General features: G+C 35.6%; 2 long non-coding RNA genes across 2 annotated transcripts; both read left to right on the plus strand.

Annotated features, from left to right (window-relative positions):
* The first annotated feature begins 448 nt into the window (after positions 1 to 448).
* LOC150034738 (uncharacterized) lies at positions 449 to 16,812 on the plus strand. Its single transcript, XR_016531157.1, has 3 exons — positions 449 to 1,167; positions 3,159 to 3,290; positions 16,556 to 16,812. It is a non-coding gene; the product is annotated as an uncharacterized LOC150034738 (long non-coding RNA).
* A 440-nt stretch (positions 16,813 to 17,252) lies between these two features.
* On the plus strand, positions 17,253 to 19,360 carry LOC120083704 (uncharacterized). Its single transcript, XR_016531156.1, has 6 exons — positions 17,253 to 17,627; positions 17,758 to 17,826; positions 17,911 to 17,982; positions 18,431 to 18,639; positions 18,805 to 18,862; positions 19,094 to 19,360. It is a non-coding gene; the product is annotated as an uncharacterized LOC120083704 (long non-coding RNA).
* The last annotated feature ends 4,186 nt before the right edge of the window (positions 19,361 to 23,546 follow it).

Below are 23,546 nucleotides of genomic sequence, written 5' to 3' on the forward strand. Positions count from 1 at the left end.
CTTGCCTCCCGCTGTTAAAGCTCCTCGACCTCCCATTCCTCCATCTGGCTTTTCAACCTTAGCTATGTCTCCGTCCCCTGGCCCTTATAGCCCATCGTAATATAAAATGGCCCTCCAACCAGCCCTCCAATCACCCCCAGTGCCAAATATGTAATAAATTTGGCCATACTGCCCTCGTATGCTACAACCTTGATGATCCAAAGTTTAGAATTCCCTCAGGCTTCTCACCCCTCAAGCTCATTTTGTCCAAACTTCTACCCCACCTCCATTCCACTTGCCTACAGAGCCTAACTCTGACCCAACCCTTGTTTCCACGACAAGAAAATTCATTTTCAGTGACAAATTTTTAGTGGTACAAGAAATATCATTTTCTGTGATACACAAATCAACATCACTATACATTAAAATTCTTTAGCAATATATTACATTATCAAAAAAATATAATTAAAAAAATCAATTCTTTTCATTTTTCCCACTCTTCTCTCTCTTTTTCCAAACTTCTACCCACATTTTCCCTCCCCCTTTCTATCTCTTTTTTCTATCTTTGATTTCCCTAAACCCCATTTTTTTATATCTTTGATTTCCCCAACCCTCTGTCCCCCACTCTGTATTCCCCCCCTTTTATTAATTTTGTTGTCTAAAATTTTAATTTTAGTTTTCGAATTCCCCTCTTTATTTTCCTTGTTAGTCGAATTTTGTTGTTTAAAATTTTAATTTCAGTTTTTGAATTCCTTATAACCCATATAAAAATGTGTAAAAATATTTTAAAAAATGTTCATCATCATATCTAATTTATGGCTCATTTGATAATACTATTTTTTTTTTTTAAGAAACATATTTGTTTGATAATCATTTTTTGTTTCTTGAATTTGTTTTGAAAAATGTAGTCCAATTTGAGAAACTAAAAAAAAATTCTTCCGAAAAGTGTAAATTTTTTATTTGGACTCTTCTTCATAAAAGTCATAATACCATTTATAAATGTCAATCTCATTACCCTGTCCTTCATCTATCTTCAAACTACTGTGTTTTGTGCAAGAATCACTCCTATTTTACAATCAAGCTATTTTTCTTGTAGTGTGCCTCTCTCAAGAAATCAGTCGACGTTGTTGCCACTCAAATGCCGATTTCAAACACCTATTTCACTGTTAGATGGCCAAGTCTTTAAAGGTATGAATCTTACCCAATCTCTCTATATTTACTTTACCCTTATTACTTCTCAATAGATATTGGTTCAAAGAAGAAGATTATGAGATGATGTTGTTGTTTATTTGTTGGAGTTAAGAACTTTGAGAAGAACTTTACCCTTATTAAAACGTTGGAAGATTAAGGGTATTTTCAATCGTACGTATTATTTTTCCACTTAATATGACATTGACACTAATAAAATCTACCTAACTTTGATTAGTAATTTGATTGCTTATTTGAATTTTACCTATGACTTAGATTCTAACAGTTTGATTTCTAATTAGGTACTTCACTTTTTACTTGTTATGGATCGTAGTTGGATAAATTTAAGAGATTGGTGGTCTAGTCAATATTCTAACTGTGTTGATAATTTTATCGAAGTCGCGAAGAATTATTTAGATGAAGAAGGAAGAACAAGATGTCCTTGTTCAAACTGTGTGAATACAAATTGGAATAATTTAGATGACATAGAACGTCATTTATATAAATATGTCATGCATCCGACTTATAGCCGACGGATTAGTGATCATGATTTCTATGAAAATGAGCTATTTTCTTGATAGAAGGTGATTGTGCTTTGAAGTATTTGTCCTTTGTTCTAATATTGTTGACAGAAGATGGTTGTGTTTTTCAATCCCCCCCTCCCCCCATAATATAGTTATTTTGATGGTCATGTATGGTTGTTTCTATGTTAATGAGGTTTGTTTACTTTTGTTGATATAGTGATTGTGACTTCTATAAAAATGAGCTATATTGTTAATAGAAGATGGTTGTGCTTTGAAGTGTTTGTTCATGTTGATCTTGGTGTTTGTCCCTACATGCTTTCGACATTAGGAGCTTTTGCTTTGATTTCTGATAGGTTTCATGTGTTCTCTTTTCTCTTTCTCTTGATATTAGAAATTTGGAAATATTCTAATGTTGATAGAAGATGGTTGTGTTTTTCAACTCCCCCCTCCCCCTCTCCCCCCTGATAGTTATTTAGATGGTTCTTTTATGATAGTTTCTATGTTAATGAGGTTTGTTTACTTTTGCAAGTTTGTAGGAAATTGGATTTTGTGAGTGTCATTATGTCCCCTACTTCAATTTGTTATTCTAATGTGCTTACATATTTCAATTTTTACATGTTTATATCTTGATGGTGACGAGCTCGTACGAGATTTCAATCTAGATGAAAATGCAAAGAATTTGGGGGGTATTTTATATGTTTGTTTCAAACTGACCTTTTGTGCTTCAAATATCTTACATTGTGATTTTTGTTATGTAAATATGTGGTAGCTAGTGTTGGTACTAATTTTGATTGATATAACTTTGAGCTCATTTAGGAAATGATTGAAGTAGGTTGATATTACATTGGGATTTATGTCATCCAAACTTGTGATCAAGTTGGTATTTCATTTTGTTTCAATGATAGTATTTTGATGTTTGGGAATGTGTGCATCTGCATTTATAATTTTTTGTTTTAATTTAAAGTGAATAATCAATTCTTAAAATGTTTGAAAGATTATTAAATTTTAGATCTTGTAACAAGTTCACATATTAAATTGAGCATTATTTTTTTATTCAATAAAATACTTTTAGCAACGCTTTATATAACATTCGTAAATCGATGTTTTTTACTAACGTTTGTCAATGTCGCAAAAGATGCTTGCAACGAAATGACCAGAAATTCACATTTAGCAACAGTCTTATACATCGCTAAAACTTAACTTTTAGAGACAAACTTGTCATGTCACTATATAAAACAAATAGCAACAAATCGTGCATTGCTAAAAGTACACTTTTAGTAACGCGTTAGCGTCTGTAAAAGTCATGTTTTAGCGATGCGTACTAAAATGCATCACTAAAACCTTTAATTACGCGGCTATCGCAACTTTCACAGCAACACACCTCTACGCGTTGCTAATACTTTTAGTGGTATTTTTTCGCTTTTAACAACGTATTTTATTCATCACTGAAAGCTATTTTTCATATAGTGTCCCAAGCACACTCACCCGATGATAGTTGGTACATGGACTCTAGTGCTACCCATCGTATGACTCTCGATCTTGCCAATATTTAACATCCTTCTCCTTATTATGGTGGTGAACAGGCTATCATTAGTATTGGTAAGTCTTTACGATACAAGACCTTTTTTATCCTATTAACCCATATTGTTAAAAGTCTAGGACTTTTTATAGCATTTTTATAGAGCCATAACGAATCCTATAGTAAAGGATGAAGGTATAGTTTATATATGTTGCTATAAAAACACTTTATAGAATTTTTTATTTAAGTTATAATATGTTTATAAAGATAAAATAATGCATTATTTTTAACTTATAATAATGACATTTTCTAAAAAAGCTATAATATAGTATTTATAGCTTTAATCTTTGCTATGACAAGATTATTTAGTCTTTTAAAATACTATAATTATAATATAAACCTTCAATCGCATTTTTATTTTGCTATATAAGTTATCTTATAGTTTTTACTCATGGTTATACCCTTCAAACCCATCAATTATATTCGCGAATTCACCCAAAAGAAAAAAACTGACTACAATGATAGATCATAATATCATAAATAGAAGATAAAGAGAAAATCTATAGGTTACTCTAGATCATCTGAAGCTCTCAATTTTGGACTAACAACAAAAATAGAAAGACAGAGAACAAATCTGATTAAGGAATTAAAGCCTAATTCTACTTAATTTAGAGAGACGAAAGAAAAAGACCGGTCGAAAACTTACAAAAAATTAGACAAACCCATATTTCCAAAAAAATCACTGAGAAATTGTACCTCTGAAGAATAAGTTTACTTATTCTCTACCATGAAAAGGAAAACCTCGTAAGAAAAGTGAGCTTCAAACGAAAACTTGGATCCAAGAAAGGCCTAAAGAGAAGTCACCCAAACTTTGACCATTGCTTGAGAAACGAGAGGCTGGGGGCATGTGATGGCTTGCTAAATGCATGTAGTGGTGGCAGCGAGTGAGTTGGCGACGGTCATGTAGTGGCGTCTGGTGGTCATGGATGACGTGCGATGAGAGTGAAAGTCTAAGAGGAAATGGAAAACAAGGGGGAGAGTGAGAGGGAAATAGAAAAAAAAGGGGGGGGGGGGGGGGGGGGGGGTGGTGTTGAAGAGGATGAAGGTAAAGGTGCCACTGGTTATTGTTGATTCATAGTGAAAGAAATAATTGAGGAAGATGAGAAATGAAAATACCTCTCGTGTGCCTTATAACTCGAAGGAGGAAAAAAAACCATTCCTAAGGTAGAAGGGAGGACGAAACCAAGGGAGCTTGCAAAATGAAAAAGGAGAGAAGAGAGAAACCAATTTTCACTTGAGCGGCAATAAAGAGGGCAACCAAGGGTTTTTCTTTTCGAATTTTTAGGCACCGAACGAACTTTTTTGTTTTTAATCTTTACCGCTTTTTTCCCCACATATTTCATAGCCTATTTTATAAAATGCTATAATCAAAAGCTTTGGATGGTCATATTTCTTGTAGTGAACTATTTCTAATATTGCTTCAATTCCCCTTCTTTCACTTCATTCTAATTCTTCTGTTCAATTGCATTCTGTCCTTCACACTTCCTCACTCTCTCACAATCTTATAATTGTCACCTGATTATGTTATGGTAACAATGCTTATGTTGAATTCTTTTATGAATCTTTTCTTGTGAAGTACCTTTAAACCAAGAGTCTTCTTCTTTAGGACAAGCTTGATGGTGATCTCTACAAGCTGTCCATTCCTTTGAATTCTATCCAAGGTACTAAACCTTGCAACAGGCCTGCTTCTTTCCTTTCCACATTTCAAGATATATCTCTCTGGCATCGTAGACATGGAAAGTGGGGAAAAAAAGAGGTCTTGAATTTAGTGGTTTTATCAAAGATAAGTGTGAAGGAGAGAAAAGTATCCAAGAAAGTTTACTCTTTTGGAAAGATAAAGGAATTTAATGTGTTCAAAACTCCTAGTTAAGTATGGTCTAGAGGCATGATATGAGGGGTTACAAGGAATTTGTTTTGGTGTAAAAGAAGAATATTTCATTATCATGTGAAACTTTGGGACAATATGTGTTGGATGGAAAGATAGCTTACATAGATGATTGGGTATGGAATTTTGTTTTGACACCAAAATCTATTACCGAAATAAAAGGTTGAAAAGAGATAAGCTAAAATGGAGTTACTAGTAATAGTAGATGTTCAAGAACTATTGGCATAATATGTTGAGGCTTCATTAGTTAAAAGGTAAATCATTGAGGGCATTAGTAAGATTTAAGGGATTTTGACTTTGTGTGCAAGTTGGAAACATGAACTAGCAAGACTATTAATTTGATTGAAAAAGGGAAAATAATCTAGCTCGAGGTAGACAAAAGTGGTATATGCACTGTAGAAAAACAACTTGTAACCCTAGGGGTATTTTAGTAATTGTATGTACCCTAGGGCTTACCACTAGTCTATTTATTTGGTCTATTCTCTTGTACTTTGTGTATCCGAATTAATAATAAAAAATAGTTGTTATCGTGGTTTTTTCTCCCTGTGTTAGGGTTTTCCACGTAAATCTCGTGTTCCTTTCTTCCTCTTTTTTTCAACATGGTATCAGAGCATGGCGACAAAACTCTAGTCATCATTGATGAAAATAGACCAGATTCTCCATCAGCAACCTCCATTCGAACTAGTCGGGAAGCCGACATCACCAAAGCCGTTTGGAAAGCCGTAGAACAATACCTTCAAGCCGCGCTGCCAAAAATCATCCAATCTGTTTCAAACCCTAACCCTAATCGGCCCAGTTCCAGCTGTCCATCCCCAACCGACAAGATCCCTGCCGCAGCCAAACCAAAAATCATCCAGCCGTGCGACCCCGACGTTTTCCAGCTGCTCGACCATTTCCAATCGCCGCGGATGTACAAGTCACGTGACCCCAATGCTTTCCAGCCGCTCGACACCTCTCAACCGCCGCGGATGTTCCAGACGCTCGAGCCCAATGTTTTCCAGCCACTCAAACACTCCCAACTGCTGCGATTCCAGCTGCACGGCTCTAGCTACACCTCATCGTCGGTCGATCCAGCTGGTGCGACAAGCCAACCGAAGCAGATCCCGCCGATCGTGACTTCACATTCTCTTCCAGCCAGCGACTGTGGTAAAACAAAATCAATAGTCGGTGAGACTTCTTATCAACGGCCTGCTCCGATGGTGTCGGCGGTTGGATCTGCACATCAGCTTGGTCGGGGGTCTACAAGTGATCTCCAATAGCATTTTACCCATCTACAACAGCAGCTTGCAGATTTCGGAACAGTTCTTGGGACTAACTCTCAACCAAATGTTTTGGCCAACATACCAGTTTACTTTAAAAACCCGGTAAATTCTTTCCCTATTTTATCCACTACAAATATCCTGTCTGGATCCATGGGAAATTCTGCAGGGTTTATTACTGAAGAGAAATTGAATGGCCAGAACTACTTTTCCTGGTCTCAATCCATCAGAATGGCCTTGGAAGGACGTCATAAGTTTGGATACTTGACCAGAGAGATACTTAAGCCCATTCAAGGAGACCCTTAGGAGCAGAACTGGAAAATAGAAGACTCACTGTTGAGATCTGTTCTGATTAACAGTATGGAACCCTATATTGGCAAACCATTACTCTATGCTGCAACTGCCAAGGATATTTGGGATGTTGTTCAACAACTTTATTCATAGACGCAGAATGCATCCTGGCTCTATACGTTACGGAAACAGGCACATGAATGTAAGCAAGGCACTATAGACGTAACGTCCTATTTCAGTAAAATGACTCTTTTGTGGTAGGAGATGGATCTTTGTAGGGAGACAATCTAGAAATGTGCTCATGACGGAGCACAGTATGCAAAAATTGAATAAGCAGATGGTGTCTATGACTTTCTAGTCGATCTAAATTCAAAGTTTGATGCCGTTCGGAGTCGGATTCTAGGGCAACGCCCTACTTCCTCTCTCATGGAAGTATGCTCAGAAATACGTCTGGAGGAAGATAGATCAACTACAATGAATAACCCTGTTATTACCTCTACTGATGCTGCCGCTTTTGCCACTAAGTCCTCAAGTACTAATGGCGATAAAAGGCCCACTCTTGTCTGTGAGCATTGTAAAAAGTTATGGCATACAAAGGACCAGTGTTGGAAGCTACATGGACGGCCCCCAAATAGTAAACATCGCCAGTCACATGAAAAATCAACATCTGGACCTGCCCTTGTGAGTGACTCGGTAAATGAGAATCCTCAGCAATCCTCAGCAAATAGTACGACCAGCCTTGAGTACGATTGGAGCCAGTGCCATCGCCCAGTCAGGTAATATTCAGTCTTTTAGTCTTAATAGTATTAACGGGAAAAAACCTTGGATTGTTGACTCAGGTGCGACAGATCATCTTAATGGTACCTCTAATCAGCTCCTCTCATATTGTCCAAGTGCCAGTAACGAACGAATTAGGATTGCAGATGGGTCGTTCGCATCTATTGCAGAAAAAATGGCATTTATCTTCGTTTGAGGGTTTGGATTTGCGAGATGTTTTGCATGTTCATAAAATTTCATATAATTTATTATCCATCAGTAAGATTACAAGAGATTTGAATTGTCAGGCAGTTTTTTCACCCGACTCTATTTTATTTCAGGATCTGAGCTCGGGGACGATGATTGGCACTGCCCGACACAATAGAGGACTCTACTTCCTGATGGATGATGCTTCCTCTAGGAATGATTATAGGACTAGCCTTGTCTGTTTAAATTTTTCTAATTCTGAGAATGATTTTCTGTTATGGCATTACTGCTTAGGACATCCAAACTTTCAATACATGAAATTCTTATTTCCGCATTTATTTCGCAATATTAATCTATCTTCTTTAAATTGTGATGTGTGTATACATGCCAAATAGAGTCGTATCTCCATCCATTTCCAGCCCTATAAACCATCCAAACCCTTCACCTTAGTGATGTTTGGGGTCCTCACCAACCATTACATCCACAGGGAAACGCTGGTTTGTCATCTTTATAGATGACCACACTCGACTTACTTGGGTATTTCTTTTCACCGATAAGTACGAAGTATTATCTGTATTCCAGCAATTCTATGACACTGTGGAAACCCAGTTTAATGCCAGGATTGGTATTTTGAGAAGTGACAATGGGCGGGAATTCTTTAACACTTCCTTCCAGGAGTTCCTTACATCCAAAGGAATTGTCCACCAAAGCTTGTGTGCCTACACTCCCCAACAAAATGGGGTGGCCGAAAGAAAAAATCGTCATTTGGTGGAAATTGCCAGGTCCTTGATGCTATCCATATCACTTCCGTCTTACCTATGGGGTGATGTCATTCTTACTGTTGCTTACTTAATCAACCGAATGCCTTCCGGAGTCCTCAACTTTCAAAACCCATTAGACTGTTTGAAAGAGTCCTACCCCACTACTCGTTTAGTCTTCTATGTACCACTTCGGGTGTTTGGCTATGCTGCTTTTGTTCACTCCCATGGTCCAAACCGCACGAAATTCACCCCCCGTGCTAAAAAATGCGTCTTTGTTCGGTATCCATTTCATCAGTGTGGGTATAAATGTTACCACCCATCCTCTCGCAAATATTTTGTTCCCATGGATATCACCTTCCTTAAGGATCAGCTCTTCCTCCCTGTTAGCCATCTTCAGGGGGAGAAATCTAGTGAAGAGACTAACTGGTCCACTTATACAATTCCCTTAGAGTCATCTCCCATTCCCGAACATGTCGGTTCTATCCTCCCTACCAATCAAGTTCCATTGATAACATACTATAGGAAGAATCTCAGAAAGGAAGTAGCGTCACCTGTTGCATCTCTAGCTTCAGTCCATGAGTCAAACCCGACATCAGGTATGTGTATTCCTGAAATTAATGAGATTGATACTTGTACTGAGACTAACGAATGCAGAGAGGAAAAAATGGGGGAAAGGTACTGACAGCACCACTATAGCAGTGGGAAGACTACAGAAAATAATGATTCGGACACAGCTCTAGAAAATGTGAGTGATACTAGAGATAAGGGTGAAAAGGTGATGTCTGAAGATGAAACCCAGGCAGATGAGACTAGGGATCACAATGGAAATTCTGACAGACTGAAGGAGCATGATGCTTCTCTTGATCTTCCAATAGCCTTGAGGAAAGGTATTCAGTCATGTACAAGGTACCCTATGCATAGTTACATGACCTACAATAACCTGTCATCTGAATTTAGGGCGTTTACCACCAGTTTAGATACAGGGGTGATACCGAGTAACATACAGGAAGCAATGGGAATAGAAGTTTGAAAGGCTGCTGTTATGGAGGAGATTGGGGCTCTTGAGAAAAATGTAACATGGGACCAGGTGATCCTACCCAAAGGGCACAAGACAGTTGGATGCAAATAGGTTTTCACTATAAAGTAAAAGTTAGACAGGACTGTTGATCGATACAAGGCCAGGCTAGTTGCAAAAGGGTTTATCCAAACCTTTAGGGTAGATTACTCCGAGACATTCTCTCCCGTGGCTAAACTCAATACTTTCTGAGTTTTGCTATCAGTTGCAGTTAACAGAGATTGGCCTCTAGATCAACTAGATGTAAAGAATGCCTTTCTCAATGGAGAATTTGAGGAGGAAGTCTACATGAATCCTCCCCTGAATTTAAAGACCAGTTCAAATAGCGAGTTTGCCGGCTAAGAAAGTCGTTATATGGGTTGAAACAGTCTCTGAGAGCCTGGTTTGACAGATTTGCCACCTTTGTCAAAGGACAAGGGTATACCCAAGGGCACTCAGATCACACACTATTTACAAAGAAGTCAACTTCAGGGAAGGTTGCCGTTCTCATTGTGTATGTTGACGATATTGTGCTCTCCGGTGATGACGATGATGAAATTGTGAAACTCAAAGCAAAGATGACCAAAGAGTTTGAAATTAAAGACCTTGGGAAGTTAAGATACTTTCTCGGAATGGAAGTAGCCCGGTCAAGGGACGGAATCTCAGTGTCTCAACGAAAATACACAATTGGTCTTCTAACGGAAACATGAATGATTGGGTGCAAACTTGTTGACACCCCAGTTGAATATAATTCAAAGCTCAGCAATACCAGTAACAGTGTTCCGGTCAATAAAGAAAGGTATCAGCGATTAGTTGGAAAATTGATATACTTATCTCATACAAGACCTAATATTTCATATGCAATGAGTGTTGTCAGTCAGTTTATGCAGGCTCCTTGTGAGGAACACATGACAGCAGTTGAAGGCATCCTACGATATCTGAAAGGTACACCAAGTAAGGGGTTAATGTTCAAGAAGTCTGATAAACGCTGCATTGAAGCCTACACTGATTCTGATTGGGCAGGGTCTATCGTTGATAGAAAATCAACATCAAGGTATTGCACATTTGTTTGGGGTAATCTAGTAACCTTGAGGAGCAAGAAACAGGGAGTTGTGGCCAGAAGTAGTGCAGAAGCTGAGTATGGAGCCATGAGTTTAGGAATATATGAAGAAATCTGGTTGATGAAAGTGTTGTCAGATCTTCATCAAGACAATGAGCTCCCAATGAAACTGTTTTATGACAATAAGACAGCAATAAGTATTGCAAATAATCCTGTTCAGCATGACAGAACAAAACACGTTGAGATCGACCGGCACTTCATTAAGGAAAGACTTGACAACGGAAGTATATGCATTCCTTATGTTCCCTCAAATCAGCAAATTGCAGATGTGCTCACAAAAGGGTTACTGAGACAAAACTTTGATTACTGTGTCAGCAAGTTGGGCCTTATTGATATTTACGCCCCAATTTGAGGGGAGTGTCAAAAAACAGCTTGTAACCCTAGGGGTATTTTAGTAATTGTATGTACCCTAGGGCTTCCCATAGTCTATTTTTGGCCTATTCTCTTATACTTTGTGTATCAGAATTAATAATAAAAAAACAGTCTCTATCGTGGTTTTTTCTCCTTGTTAGGGTTTTCCATGTAAATCTTGTGTTCCTTTCTTCCTTTTTTTTTCAACATGCACAAAAGTAAGTAAGTTGGATCTTCCAAGATCACCATTGGCATAAATGATGAACTTGGTAATAAAGTTGAGTTGATAATAAGAAGTTGCTATAGGTGGATTTGGAGCATTACAAGATAGTATGTTTTCTCTTGCATCGACAATAAGTTAACTAACTCTAGGGAGTACGAGTAATTCAAGCTAGGACTTATGAATAAATAAGGTTTTATTGTAAAAACTAACTTCAGGGATCAATTATGTTTATTATGAGGTTATGGAAATGTGTTATCAATTGACTGATGCTTTAGCATCCAGGAACTTCAAAACCTCATTTTCAGAGGGAATTCTAAACTCGTTCGTAGCAGGGTCTAAGTAATGATATATGTGAAGGATCCACATTGAAGAGACCCTTGAAGAGACCCTTGAAGAAGAAAACAATTATGCATTTAAACGACAAATATACAACATGCTGTAAAAAAAAAAAAAGGTGAAGGGTTTCATAAACCCTTACCTTTGAAGATGAACTTCAATGAATCCTTCGAACACCACCAAGAGTGAATGCTCTGGGGGGGGTGGGAATTCAATTGAGAGGAAGACAGAAAGCCTAAAAAAATGAACATCTCTTTTTCACATTTTTGCATGAGGAAGATGAATTAAAATTAACTCTCCATATAATACATGGATGGAGAGGATAATGCCCTCCTTCCCATTAATTCAAATTAATAATAAAAAAAAAATTTAAATTAGTATAAAATAATTATATATAATAATAACTAATTTATTATATATATAACTATATGTTATATCACATATAATATATAGTCTATAGTTTCAATTCTTTCCCACCAATGGCTTGTAATATAAATCACATTTATATTAAATTTAATAATATGAATCTAATTCACATAATTAATATTTGATCATATTTAAATATTTATTTCCTCTCAAATAAACTTTATATTATAATGTATAATAATATATTATAACAATTATATCATATATAATTAATTTAACTTAATTATATCATATATAATTAATTCCCTCACTTAATTTGAACAATTTAAATTAATCAACAAACTGAGTCTCAATCTAGTCCTATTGAGCTACCGAGGGGACCTCATGGACCTGTAGCTTGAAGCTCCAACGGTACGTGAATAATTAATTAAACTCTTTAATTAAATTATTTACCATCCGCTAACTATCGGATACTTCACTAAAAACTGACAGTTGCACTCTTCGCACTACAAATATATTTATGTATCCATTAGATATAACTAATCAACAACACAATGACCCTTCACGTATGTATAGCTGGGCCAAAATTACCGTTTTGCCCCTATAGTTATATCTAACTCCTTAAGTACCACCGATCTCTCTAATGAACAATAAATCATAGTCCAACTATGACCAAATCCCTATCGGGCCAGGAGAGGGTGTGGCCCACATTGTTCAAGCCCAGGAATCAGCCTTTAAGAGAGCAATTTATACTTACCCCGACATTGGGGAAGGAGTGAATTTCTTCTTGTGTAGCTATGTTCCCAGCTTCCCAATCAAATGAATCCTGAAATGGTAGGCATATTGAGTTGGCGATCTAGTCACTCTTACTCATACAAATCAAAGGACTGCCCTCATAAGTAAGAGTTCACTACTCATTCGGGATTTAGGTCATGTTACCTATGGTCATCCTGGTAAAACGTAAGTCTCTATTATGAACGACGTTATATAATGCGACTAAACATTTCGTGGTCTGGTCTTATACAAACTCCTTTATATAGAATATTCTCGCTCACATGTCCCCACATGAATGATCAGTATTAGATCATTTGTAGCACTTTACAACAATTGTAATACCTACAAAGCAGACCATACTCGTAGTGTCACCAGGATAAGGTATCTAACTTTATTCATCTACTACATACCACTTAGGTTATCACTTAAAACACGATCCACCCGTATGTCTCTACATACATGTTTAGGCTGCAAGATAACCTTGGATGTTAGTTTATTGGTTTGTGGTTAATGCAACTAATTTTGAAATAAAACATCAAATATTTTATTACATAAATAAAATGTTTGTACATTACAAATACAAACTATTAGGACCGTACGAGATTTAGGGCATTAACCCCAACAATGTGATTGTTTTAAGGCTAGAAAATAACTTGAGGATTGGCTCAAGAATGTTTTATAACATGTGACAGTATAGAGCTTCATGATGAGTTTCTCATGAAAATGAGACTTAATTAGATATAGTTATTCTTAGATATGTAGACCCTAAGAAAAATATCACAGTCGGCGCTTCTAGAGTAGAAGCAGTTTTCAGTTGTCCAGATTTATTCTGTTACATATCTTCAGATGATGTATTATATACTATGGCCAGTTTCTCCACCGCATGTATGAAGATTTCCCTGTGACAGTATGGTAAGCTCAGATATATGCTTTTAGTGGATAAGACTTTCTTAAGCTCACGATAATTTTCACAATTCTTAGCATGAATGTGTTAAAGTGTTGTTGATTTTCAGCATCTTAAGTTTCATAGTTATATATGGAAGGGGTTGTCACACCTCTTTTGGTACTAGTTTCAGTTATGTCAAACGACGACCCACGTTTTATATCCATTTTTGGAAGAGTCTTCCAGAAGGTATTAGATGCTCAGTCAGAATTAATTATAGCTTTTCATCCACAGACTGATGGTCAAATAGAGTGTTTGATCCAAAAATTGAAGAATATGTCATGTGTTTGTGGGTGGGAGTTTTCGAGGAGTTGGGACTCTCATTTGCATCTTATGAAGTTTGCTTACATTAATAGTCACCAGGCATGTCGCCATTTGAGGCCCTATATGGGAAAAGTTACAAATCTCTTATATGTTGGGATGAGGTTGGTGAACGGAAGTTGCTAGGACCTAAGTTAGTGGAGACAACAAATGAAGCAATATAGAAGATCCGAGCACGTACGCAAATAGCTTAGAGCAGACAGAAAAGTTACAACGATGTTAGGAATAAAGATAAAAAATGGTGACAAGGTGTTTTTTAAAGTAGCACCTATGAAAGGTATTCTGAGGTTTGGTAGAAAGGGAAAACTAAATCCACGATTTATTGGGCCTTACGAGATATTGAAACGTATTGGCCCTATAGTTTATCGGTTTGTGTTGCCGCCATCTCTCTTTACAATTCACGATGTTCTTCATGTCTCGATATTGAGAAAGTATATGACAGGTCCACCCATGTGTTGGGCTTCAAACCATTACAGTTGAATGACAACCTAAGTTATAAGGAGAAGCCTATTCAAATTCTCACCTGGGAGGTGAGAACTTTAAGCAATAGCGAGGTAGCACTAGTGAAAGTTTTATGGCAAAATCATCAGTTTAAGGAGGCAATATGAGAATGAGAGGTTGAGGTGAGAGCCCAATACCCATAGTTTATCCACGAATGAACTTTTGAGGAGGAAAGTTTCTTAAGGAGAGAAGAATATAACATCCCGAATTTTTCAGGTAATTTTCATTAAATTATCTTGAAATACTTGGGCGTTAATTTGATAAATTGGAGCTAAAAGTTCAATTTGGGAGGCAAGATAATTAATTTAAAATATATTTATAAAGAATTGAAATATTAATTCAATTTAAGGAAAAATTGGATTAATTTACTTGGGGGAAATTGTGACTTTAAATTCATTAAATATTTGGAATGATGTAATTTAAATTCATTAAATATTGGATTGTATATTTCCTTTAATTTTAGTTTGGAGCCAAAATTAAGTTAATTAGAGAAGTTAATTGGTTTGAGATTAATTTGAAAAGCGATTTGAAAATTTTGGATTATTTTGGATAAAAATTTGAAAATTAAAAAAAGAAAAGAAAAGAAAAGATTTGTTAAAGTTGATGAGAGATTTGGAATTTTTGGAATATTTTGGATTCAATTTAAATTAATTAGATCATTGATTTTCTTATTAATTAAAATATGAATTTTTTTAATTAGAGAAAATGTCTTATTCAAAAAAAAAAAATCTAATCTATCTACTACTTCAGGTTTTGGAATTACAAATAATTTAGAATTAGGATATTATTCCTCTATAAATACAATCATTCACTTCATTCCAAAGGAAGGTCGGTTAGAAAAAAAAAATCCATGTTACTTTCATATCTTTTGTAACCGTTCATCGATGTGCGTCCACTGGTCACTGCCGCTCGCTAGATTGTAGGCCAACTTGATTTGCCTATAAGATTTGGAGCATCAATTCATGTTTTTGAAAATCATTAGTGTACTATTCAACAAATTTCGGAGCTTTGGAGTGCATAATTGGTCAGTATTAAGACTATGGAACTTTTTGGATTAATTATAAATGTTGGAAATTGGATTTTAAATCCTAAATTATGGTTTATGTATAGATTTGCATCTTTGAGCGAAGTTTGAAATAAATTTGGAGTAAACAAAGCATTTGAGACATTAATTCAAGTTTTTGTTGGAGGTTGATTTCTTGGATTAATTTGGGAATTTCAATTCAAGATAAGTAATCTTACTACTAGAATCGCTTTTGTGTCAGACGATAAATTTAAGAATAATTTTGATGATTCTAAGACTGTTTGCATGGAGATGCATGAGGAAAAATAAGCTTATCTTAATTATGTTCTGAAATATGTTAGGAGCGCAAGCATGGATTAAATTTTTTATATGATTTGCTAGAATAATATTGAGCATGATGATATGTATTTGCATGATTGTGGGACTTTTGTTTATGATGCATGATTTATGATAGTGATAGTTACCCTTTACCGGTAGTTAGATACCCACTAGAAGTTTGTATTTCCTTCGGAATTCACCAGAGGTGGTGATCTCCTTCGAAATTTCACCAAAGGTTTGTGCTTTTTTCAGGATTCACTAGAAGTTTTTGTTTCCTTTGGGATTCACCAGAGGTAGTGATCTCTTCGGGATTTCACCAGAGGTTTTATGTTTCCTTCGGGATTCACCAAATATTTGTGTTTTTCGGGATTTACCAAAGGTGGTGATCTCCTTCGAGATTTCACCAAAGATTTTTTTTGTTTCCTTCGAGATTCACTAGAGGTAGTGATCTCCTTCGACATTTCACCAGAGGTTTTGTGTTTCCTTCGGGATTCACTAGAGGTTCATGTTTCCTTCGATATTCACCAGAGGTGGTGATCTTGTTCGAAACTTCACCAGAGGTTTGTGTTTCCTTGAAGATTTATAAGAGGTTTGTGGGTACACCTAATCTACGGAGGAGCGGGTTCAACTAATCACTAGTTAGTCATCCCATGAAAAGTAGAGGTTTATGCATGTCCCATTAGAGAGTGTCATCTAAAGGACATAGATGCTTAGCCTGACCCTGATAGTGAGGTTACTTACTGATATTGTTACTTACTGATATTTTATACTTATCATTTTTTTATGTTTTTTCAGGTAAGTGCAAGGACGTATCGGTGAATGATAGAAGGAATCCGTGATCTCGCCATTGGGACTAGAGAGATGATGTTTTCACTCATGTTTTTATGTTTTAGTATTTGAAATTCCAGTCTTGATGTTTGAACTTAGAGTTCCATTATTGAAATTTTTATTTATAAAACTTCAAGAAATTTATTTTGAACTTATAATTTAGGGGACCCCGATCAGAGATTTTCAGTTATTTAGATTTTACAAAAGTTATTTATTTGATAGAATTTGTTTGATTTAGTTAAAATTTGTGAGAGAGACATTTTGAGATTTATACATACATGTAGTAACGGCCTAGTATACGTCTAGGGAGTTGGGCCGTTACAATTGCTCGAATATGACATTCCAAGTTTGTTCGTGAATTAATTTCAGTATTTTCATAATATTTGAGACATTTTTTAATTTTGGAAAATTAAATTAAATTACTGTAAAAGGGGTGATTTAATTTTATTGTGTGTTCAAAAGGAAACTTTGGATTTTAGTTTTATTTAAAGGAAAATGTGGGATTTATGTCAAATTAATTCATTTTTTTAAGTTAATGTCGGAAATTGAATTTAAATCGGAGAAATGGGTTTTATTTTGAAATTTGGGATTGAAGAGGAGAAGGAAAGGGTTTTATATATATATATATGTATGTATATTTGTGCATTGATGGAAAGAATGAAATAAAGTATAATAGAATAAAATAAAATAAAATCTTATTTCTTTTTTTTTTTATTATTAAACCTCTCCCTCTCCCTTTCCATCGAGCCCAGCCACCTACGTCCAAGTCGTCGCCACGTCCGCGCCGTCCTTCGCACAACAATGGATCGGTGTCGTCCCTCGCCCAGTCGCTTGAGTCTTAGTCGCACTGCTAGACGTCTGATGCCTTTCGCCCGAAGCCGCCTGTCTGTCGAGTCGCACCATTCCTCCATGCGCCAGTTGACTGGACCAGTGCTGTCGCCCGCTCGGCCAATCGCCACATCGTTCGTCAATCTCTCTCTCTCGCTGCTCTGTCTGTCTGGCCGACACGGTTCGCCGCCGTCGCCGGTCTTCCGTGCAGGTTTCACCCGCCATTGTTTCGCCAGAATCTTGGACTGTAATATCTATTTTGTTGGGTTGGGTTTTCTTGAAGGATTTTGGGATGCCCACTAAGTTTTGGCTTTGACTTGTCAATATTCATCACATCTTAGTGTTAGGACGAGACTTGGAAGGAAGTGCACTGTCGTGAGTTTGACTCGAGACAAGATTGAGCAAGATTGGTAAGGTTTGTAGTTCTTGTTGTTGGTTTTTGGGCACCTATTGAGTATTGGATTAAATGTTGGCTTAACTCTCGTTCCTTGAAGGTTCCAAGTCATCATCCATTAGGAGATTTTGGAGTTGAAATCTTGAGATGTTGTTGATCAAGCTTCGTTTGGGTAAGTTAATTGGTGATCGTTGGAATAAATTTTGTATGTTTTAGTTTTGGCTCCAAGGATTGAAATTGAGTGTTTGTGTTTTGTGCTAGGAGAATTAATTCACAATTTATTTTGTTGGAGACTATTTGCTTGGGTTGATTTTGGAATTTTGATTCGAGATAAGTAATCTTACTACTAGAACTGCTTATGTATCAGATGATGAAATTTAAGTTTTAATTGAGGATTCTGAGTTATTTGTATCAAATTTCATGATGATAAATGAGTTGTTTTGATTATGTATGGAAGACGTTATGAATACTAGCATGGATTGCATTAATTGTTGTCTATATGAATTTCAAAATGAAGTACAAGCATGATAAGATGTATTTGCATGTCGTGGGGCTATATTTATGATAGTAATAGTTTGTGACCTCCTTTAGAGTTCACCAGAGGTTTGTGTTTTCTTCAGGATTCACTAGAGGTTGTGTTTCCTTCGGAATTCATCAGAGGTTATGTTTCCTTCCAGATTCACTAGAGGTTGTATTTCCTTTGAGATCCACCAGAGGTTTTTTTTCCTACAGGATTCATAGAGATGGTGAACTCCTTCGGGACTTCACTAAAGGTTTGAGTTTCCTTCGGGATTCACCAGAGGTTGTGGGTACTTTTAAACTACGTTAGGTTGGATTCAACTATTCATTTATTTGTCATTCCATGAAAACTAGAGGATTATGTACATCCCACTAGAGGATGGCATCTAGAGGATATAGATACTTAGCCTGGCCCCTAGTAGGATTACTTACTATGTATTTTATACTCATCATTTCTCATTATTATATTTTTCAGGTAAGGGTAAAGACGCACCGACGAATGACAAGCGGAATCCGTGATCGAGCTACTAGGAGTAACCATATGCTTCCACTCATGTTTTCAAGATTTTTCTATGTTTTAATTTCTTGTTTTGATATTTGAACTCACAGTTTCGGTATTTGCATTTTAGACTTTTAAAAAAGTTTTCTAGGTTCGTTTTATGGTTTTGTGGGTATCTAGAGGATATAGATACTTAGCCTGGTCCCTAGTAGGATTACTTACTATGTATTTTATACTCATCATTTCTCATTATTATATGTTTCAGGTAAGGGTAAAGACACACCAACGAATGACAAGCAGAATCCGTGATCGAGCTACTGGGAGTAACCATATGCTTCCACTCATGTTTTCAAGATTTTTCTATGTTTTAATTTCTTGTTTTGACATTTGAACTCACAGTTTCGGTATTTGCATTTTAGACTTTTAAAAAAGTTTTCTAGGTTCGTTTTATGGTTTTGTGGGTACCTATTACTTGCATTTCAGTTATTTAGTTTTAATTAATTTATTTAATTTACGTTATTTATTTGGCCTTTACGAAGCTATGAAAGATGTCGTTTTGAATTTCGTGCATGCATATCTACAGTAGTGGTCTAGCTTAGTCCTAGAGAGTCGGGTCGTTACATCCATTATCTCATATTGTAAAACTTGTGTTATCTCAGTGTGATATGAAGTTTATGGGATGAAAAGAAGCATGCACAGCGGAAGCAATTGATCAAAAACACTATAATTACATTAAAAAACTAGGATTAAACATGCAAAAGGATTAGAAATACAACCTTTGTAGTTTCCACAAGAATCTTCCTCTTCATGAGTAATCGGCACCACCAACGGTAAATCCTCACTATTCTCCGGTTGAAGAACATAGTTGTAGGACCGAATTTTTAGTGAAAGATAGGGAATTTCACTAATTAATTTAGAGAGTAAAAGAAATTTTGTGGCTCACTAATTCAAGGAAGCATTATTCTTTATTATTTGAAAAAAATAAAACTATCTATAAACAAAACACATGCAAAAACTCTTCTTGCATGACTCCACCTAACTTAGCATGAGCCACTTCATAAACCAATTAGTTAGTGGAAAAATCCAATTGTTGGATTTTTCCACTAACTAATTTTTTATGAAAATAAATTTATAAAACAAAATTTTTGACAAAATATGAAATAAATTTTTCATATTTTAGAAACTATTTAATTAAATAAAATAAAAAAAATTTAATATCACATATTAAATTTTCTTTGACACATAATTTTGATTAATCACAATAATCAATTTTTAAAACACTTTCATGTTAATATTTTATTTAATATAAAATATACTCTCCAAAAATAATTAATTATTATTTAATTATAAATTATATCTTATATAAAATACAATTTTTCCTAAATGTTGAATTTGAACATTTCAAATTCTCACTTCACCTAGTTCTTCAATTTTGTCCGTAGTGAGCTAGCAAGAGGACCCGATGGACCTACAGATCATGGGCTCCAACGATCTGAGACTAACCGGTCAAACTCCTTAACCTAGTTAATCAACATTCGTTAACTAACAGGACTGTCTACTATAGTCTGTAGTTGCACTCCCCTCACTGTATATGTAACGACCTGAGTTTAGGAGGGGTACATGAATGAACCAATATCACATCCGAATGAGAAGGATCCGGAGGACATGAAAGTATGGTTAAGAAAAGTTTAAAAGAATTAAAAGTTACTACCTATACCAATAAGGTGCACCTTCCTTTTCGATAGCTACTACCTATACCAAGAGCTCCAAAGTTAAGTGTGTTTAGCTTGGACGAGGGCAAAGCATGGACATAACAGGTCGCAAGGGAATGTCGGGGCCCGAATTTCAGGAAAATTTAAGTTAATTATCTAAAATTATTGAGTTTAATTTCCCTTTCATTTGGAAAATTGGGATTAAATTGAATTTAATTGATTAGATATTCAAACTGATTATCTTGAAAATATTGAATGTTCCTTTCCTTTAATTTTGGATTTTAGGGCCAACTTAAAAAAAAATTGAAGAGATAATTAATTTCATGGCTTTGAATTGATTTAAATATTTGGAAGGATTTAATTTGTATCAAATTGATGGATCTTATGCCATTTAATTTTGATTTTTTAAGCCTAAATTAAGATAATTTGAAAAGTTAATTGATTATTAAGTTAATAGAATCTTTGGAGATTTTGGAGATATTGTGATAAAATATTTTATTTTTATTTTTAAAATTTGAAAAAAAAAATAAATGAATTGAGACTTTTTCGAAATTAAATGAGAGTGAAAAGAGACCAAAATTTGGGGAGAAACAATTCGATTTTTCAGCGACAGCTTCCACAAAATCATCGATTTCCGGAGTTCAAACCGTTGGATCGTGCTAAAATTTGGTAAATCTGTTCGAGACATATAGAGTTTCATTTTGAATAGTTGGATCGTTGTTTGAAGCTCTAGTTTGTTCGTAATCGCTGCTGAATAAAATCTATAAAACTAGAAATTTCCCTTATCTCTCACTCTCGCAAACCCTCCTCATGCAAGACCCTCACTATCAACCGCTAGCCTAAACAATTTTTGCTGACAGCAACACCCGCTGCCTATCTATGGTATCCACGAGCCGACGCAAAATCAGCTACCACTACCCGATTTTTGCCGGAATCTTGAGAAAACCTTTGGGTAAGACTTATTTTCCTTATAATTTGGGAGGTGAAATTCATCCATTTGATTTTGGGTTAAATTAGTAACCTGAAACTTAGATTCAAGATTTGGAAGTTTTGAGGCATTGACCATCAAGCTAGAGACCATTTTTCGTTTTGCATAAAATTGGTAAAGATCGGTAAGTTTTGGGTAAGTTATTGGTTGGTTATTCTTTTGGATTGAGAATAATAGTGGGAAAATTAAGTTATTGATTTTCGATTTAATTCTTGATCAGATTGCCTAATTGAATCAAGTTTTGGAATTTGTCTTGGACCAAGCCACAACTTTGGGTTGATTCAAGTTTTCCAAAGGTTTTAAAGAATTATTTGGGTGGACTTTTGTGACCAAGTTGAGGTAAGTGGTTTACTATCAATTTGCTCTCAAACACAAGCATGTGTTACGTATTGGTTCCTAAGTTGGAATAAAATATTTTGATATGCCTGCTGGTCAAATGAAAATTTTGGAAGCTTACGCTTATGTCACTGTATGTCGATGTTGTATGTTGTCGCAAAGTTTGATGGATGGATAAAACTGTTGGGTGATCTTAGCATGATTTATGACCTTGTTTGTATGCTTATGTCTGTATGAGATTTTAGTGACTGTTAGTGTTGCCATTGGGCTATGCACATCGCATGTTGTGAGCCTTCACCCTATGTTTATGTTATAAGAGTTAAACAACATGCAGCAGAAGTATCAAGGATCCATAAGCATTCTAATTCACTAATTTTGGCAAAAACAAAAGCATGCTCTTCATAAAAAATGAGTTTTCAAAACATACCTTTGATGAACTCTCCAAGAAAATGTTTGTTTAGCTGCTGTCTTCACTTGATATCAACGTGAACCACCTCAAAGCCTTCCCTAAGCAGCAGATTGAAGAAGACAGTTTCTTCTTTACCGTAATTTTTCTCTCAAAATTTTGTATCTCTTTCTTCTTCTCCAACAACTTCAATCTTCTTTATATATTTAGATGAACATGCAAAGTGATGGAGTGCATGGTTTACAGCTTATGCTTGGAGAATCAAAGTAGAGAAGATAATGCATTTTGTATGAGCATAAAGATGATGATAATGGAGAAAACTCATTTTCCATTTTGTGCAACCATGCAAAACGTTTTTCCATTTTCTTTTTAGAATACAAAATGTCTTTTAAATCATTTTAATTCAAAAATTGATTTTCTTAAATTAAATTCATAAATTAATCTTTAAAAAAATTAATTAATTTAATATTAAATATTAAATTATTTTTTGCACAATAATCATCTTCATATATTTAAATATTTATTCTCATGTTCCGTTTAATTTGAACGTTTCAAATTAATTTCTCGAGCTACCCTAAAGCTTACCCATTTACGAGCTAGTAGGGAGACCTCGCGGACATATAGATCATGGGCTCCAACGATCCGAGATTAATCGGCTAAACTCATTAGACTAATTTAACCCCCATTCATTAACTAATGGGTGATTCCACTAAAGCCCATAGCTGAACTCCCCTCACTCTAGATATATTATGTCCACTCGATATAACCATGATTCGTAAGTTAACCCTTCACAGATTGCTCGTAATAATGGCTGGGTCGAATCTATGTTTTACCCACGAAATTATCTCTTATTCCTTAAGTTCCAATGATCCCCTAACGAACAATTGATTTGTGATCCAATCATCAAATTGAATCCCTCTTAGGCCAATGAGAGGGTGAGGCCTCTGGTTCAAGACCCAGAATTAACACTTGAAAAGAACAACCTCTCTACTAACCCTAATCGTGTAGGAGTGAATTCTCTCTTGCACCCTATGTTCCCAACTATTCATCCGGTCTTATCCCCAAAATGGTAAACTTATTGAGTGGAGGCAATTGGTCTACTCTCACCGTTTGCAAATCAAAGGATGATCTCAAACAAACAGGAGTTTATAGTTAGCTCAGGATTAAGGTTAAGCTACCTAGGTCATCACTTTGAAATAGTCAGTCTTAAATAGTAAACATCGTTATAAAGTAAGAGTGACAGGTTTCGTGGTCTAATCTTGCACAAAACTCATTT

Source organism: Benincasa hispida, chromosome 8 (assembly GCF_027475165.1).
Source record: "Benincasa hispida cultivar pf3 chromosome 8, pf3_genome.v1.1, whole genome shotgun sequence".
NCBI classification, from domain to species: Eukaryota; Viridiplantae; Streptophyta; class Magnoliopsida; order Cucurbitales; family Cucurbitaceae; genus Benincasa; species Benincasa hispida.